Source organism: Lepidochelys kempii, chromosome 1, assembly GCF_965140285.1.
Source record: "Lepidochelys kempii isolate rLepKem1 chromosome 1, rLepKem1.hap1, whole genome shotgun sequence".
Classification (NCBI taxonomy): Eukaryota; Metazoa; Chordata; order Testudines; family Cheloniidae; genus Lepidochelys; species Lepidochelys kempii.
The window spans coordinates 5,088,412-5,092,934 of record NC_136380.1 but is presented as its reverse complement, the minus strand read 5'-3'; positions in this window follow the sequence as shown (position 1 = coordinate 5,092,934).

The window sequence follows — 4,523 nt, the reverse complement described above, 5'->3', positions numbered from 1 at the left end:
CCCTCGAGTTACCTAGTGGCCATGCCCCAGTGTTCCCAACAACTCCCCCCTTTGAGAACACTCAACAGCCTTGGCTCTGAGTTTTCTCACTTGGGCTACTTATTTCTTTACAATAGGACTTTGCATAAGCACTTTGTGATAGCCCTGAAGAGAATGACTTATTAACTTTTGCAAAAGGGCCCTGACACATGATACTGCACAGCATAATATCAGTAATACAAGCAGTACAGGAAAGAGAAGTTTCAATAGCAGGCTAAATAAACCACCAAGCCAAGACGACAAACCCCAGCCTGAAAACAAGGTTTGCAACCAATCGTTCTCTGGGGCAGTATAGGCAACCTGTGCTCCGGCTCGGGCATGGGCCTCAGCCTGTACCACCTTTTCATAGATCTCATAACTGCTATCATTTACATATACACAACATCGGGGCCCGATAAGGGCACAAACCCCTCCTTGAGATGCCAAGAGATAGTCCAAAGCCAGCCTGTTTTGGAGGGAAAACGTCCTGAGCTGCTGTACCTTTTTATTTAATGTTTTGACTGCTGACCCTAAATCACTAACCGAGTCCTCTAACTCTAAGGCCACTTTCTCAAGTACCATCTGCAGCCTTACAGTATAGCGGCCTATGCCTGCCAGGGCTGGCCCGGTAAACAGTGGCGCTATTCCCAGTACAGAGCACCCTACCAGCTTCTCGGTTGTGAGGGGATTCTTCATATTGCCCGCCAATGCCTTAGTCAGTCGCCGCAGGGTCTTTTCTCGTGACTCAACAGAGGTGTCTCGGGCATTTCTAATCTTTCCTTTGGGCAGTGTGGCAGTTATGGAAAGATGAGGAACTCCATGAGCTATATAACAGCTACCTGTCCAGTTGGCTGGCAGCACCTTGTAAGCCTTTCGGCCACATACAAAATAGTGACCCTGTAGGGCCCAATAAGGACTGTTTCTTAAGGGGATTCCTGGGATATTTAAGGCGGCTTTTCCAAACAGTTCATATGCCCCTAGGGGGGCATTCCATCCTCCTGATTGGGTACAAGTGGGGGCATTTCTAATTGTGCCGTTCAAATTACACTCGCCATAGGGACCACTACAAACCCACCATTGGCTTGCTACATTGGAGATATTAACTGGACGGCAAGTTACATTTCCAAACCCCTTTTTTGTGGTAAGATTATTTGTAAGTGTTTCCCTAAAAGGGGAGGAACCATTACACCCACACCGTTGGCCTCCCCTGTTGGTCTTTATCCAATACCCATCAGCCCACTGTGTAATAACACAGGAGCTCTTTCCCACAGGATGCCCATAGGGATCAGATTGGTTTCGGGTAAAACATAACACTCCCTCAGTGAGTACTGCAACTGAATACTCCTGGTCCTGATACGTGGCTTGCTGTAAAGAGGTCTTGTTCCAGAACGGTGAGTCCGTTCTTTCCTGCTCTTTGGTGGTGGCTAATTCTGCTAGGGTCAAGGACAGCATGTCAAGGGGCATTCCCGTTTTGGGGACAGTGGAGTTGGAGCACACACCCAGCAATCAGTCTGGTTTGTTAAAGTAGCAACATGGTGTGCAAGCAAAACAAAGGAGTTATGCTCCCGATATGCACAATTTGGAAATACGAATACAAAGAATAACAATGTTACCCAATTAATTATTACCAGAGTCTTCCCAACCCAGGGTCTCCAGTACCTGGGTGGGCCCATTTTAGCATTAAGGTGCCCGCTATTTGTGTCTTTTAAACAGTAGCTTTAGCCCGAGATCGTCACTAGATGAGGAGTCAGCAGGTTGGATGGTCCACTGTTCTGCTGACGAGGGGGCAGGTACTGCCTTCAGACGAGAGTGATGGATCTAGTTCTTGTGTCCCTCGATCTTTGCCGCTGTATGGGAGATCAGCAGGATGGTATAGGGTCCTTTCCAGTTTTCCTGGAGAGGCTCGTCTTTCCAGGTGCGAACAAGCACAGAGTCACCGGGCTGTAAGGAGTGAACGGGAGAGTCCAAGGGGAGAGGCTGGGAATCCTTGGTATACCTGTGAAGAGACAAGAGAACAGCAGACAGGGAACACATATACTGTGACAAAAAAACATTACCCAACTCCCATTCCCCTGACAGAACCGGGGTGCCATTCATGGGCCATGCCCTTCCAAACATAATTTCAAAGGGACTGAGCCCTAATCTACCCTTTGGGAGAACGCGGGTACGGAGTAGGACGAGGGGCAAAGCATCAGGCCATCGCAGTGAGGCTTCTTGGCACACTTTTGAGAGATGCCGTTTAAGGGTCTGATTGGTCCGCTCCACTACCCGACTGGCTTGCGGTCTCCAGGGCGTATGGAGTTTCCAGGGGATTTGTAAGGCATGTGAGATGCTTTGAATGATTTTTGACGTGAAGTGTGTCCCGTTGTCAGATTCCATCCACAGGGGGAGTCCAAAGCGAGGAATGAGCTCCTTAACAAACTTGAGGGCCACTGTCCTGGCAGTGCAGTTACAGCATGGGAAGGCTTCTGGCCATCCGCTGAACCGATCCACTATAACAAGGAGATATTTGAACCCTTGGGTCCGGGGAAACTCGGTAAAGTCTATTTGCCACACTTGTCCGGGGCCTGGAGTGGGTTCTAGGGCAGCTGATGGCACAGGATGTCCCGGTCGAGGGTTATTCTTTTGGCAGACTAAGCAGTCCACCTGTACCTGGGCAGCCAGGGGTCGGAGTCCGGAAGTGATAAAGTATTTTCCCATTAGCTGGATAAGTGCTTCCCTGCCAGCATGAGTGGTTTGATGTAGTTTCTGCAGCACTGGCCGGATTAGGCCCTTTGGTAAGAGGACCTTCCCTTCTGGGGAATGGAGCCATCCCTCCTTTTCCCGGAGACTGAGTTTGTCAGTTAGCTGTCTCTCCTCCCCAGAGTACTGAGGGGTTGGAAGCTCCCCTACTGATGGGCTAAGGGCATGCATATGGGCGTTCTCAGCCTGAGGGGATGGCAGGGTGGCAGCATGCTTAGCCTCTCTATCTGCCCGGGCGTTACCTCTGGCCACATCTTGATCCTCCCTTTGATGGGCTTTACAGTGTACCACCGCCACTTCCGAGGGAAGTTGTACGGCTTCTAGGAGCCGGAGGATTTGGGGCCTGTACTTGACTGGGGAGCCTTGGGCTGTCAGCATTCCCCTTTGCTTCCATAGGCCAGCATGAGCATGCAGCACACCAAAAGCATACTTTGAATCAGTAAAAATGTTGACCCGCTTTCCTTTTGACAGTTCAAGTGCACGGGTCAGGGCTATCAGTTCGGCAAGCTGGGCAGAGGTCCCAGCAGGCAAACCTTCAGCTTCCACAGTGTCATGGAGGGTCACAACAGCATAACCCGCCCTCCTTTGCCCATCTATTACAGTACTGCTACCATCAGTGTACCACTCATAATCTGCATTTGGGAGAGGTACATCCTTTAAATCCGGACGGCTGGAGTACTGGACATCTATGATCTCTAAACAGTCATGTTTCTGTTCCTCTGTTTCTGGCAAGAGAGTGGCTGGGTTAAGGGAGGGGCAAGGCTGTAAGGTGACTTCAGAGTTCTCTAACAGCTTAGCCTGGTACCGAGCAATCCGAGCCTGGGTGAGCCAAAGCCCTCCCTTTGCAGCCAATAAGGCTCGGACCATATGGGGAGTATAGATTTGCATAACCCCTCCCAATGTTAGCTTCTCGGCTTCCTCAAGCAATAGGGCAGTAGCTGCGACCGCCCGTAAACATGCCGGCCAACCCTTTGCAACCTGATCCAATTGCTTAGAAAAATAAGCCACAGGACGCTTCCATGCTCCTAACAGCTGTGTAAGCACTCCTAGGGCCACCCCCCTTCGTTCATGTACATACAACTGAAACGGCTTAGAGAGATCTGGCAGGCCCAGAGCCGGGGCTTCCATCAATTTTCTTTTCAGGATTTTAAATGCCCTGTCAGCCTCTGGGGTCCAATAGAAGGGGTCATGATCTGCTCCTTTTACACAGTCGTACAGGGGTTTAGCCCACAGTCCAAACTCTGGGATCCATATCCTGCAAAAGCCTGCCATACCCAGAAATGCCCTGAGCCGCTTACGGTTACTTGGGGTAGGAACTTGACAGATAGCTTCCTTTCTTTCGCTTGAAAGCTGACGCTCCCCTTGCCGTATGTGAAACCCGAGGTACCGTACCTCTGGGAGGGCAATTTGAGCCTTACTCCGTGCTACACGATATCCCCGAAATCCAATTAAATTCAGGAGGCTCACGGTGGCTTTAAGACAGGGTTTTTGGCCCACAGTGGCAATTAACAAATCATCTACATACTGCAGAAGGAGAGCCTCCTCATTATCCCACTCCTGTAGGTCCCTGGCCAGAGTCTGGCCAAAAAGGGTGGGAGAGTTTTTAAATCCCTGGGCCAACACTGTCCAGCAAAGTTGCTTTTTAACCCTTTTTCGGTCCTCCCACTCGGAGGAGAAGATCTCCTGTGATGGGGTGGCAACTGGGATGGTAAAGAAAGCATCTTTCAGATCAAGGACTGAAAAATGGGTAAACTGTCCCCCTA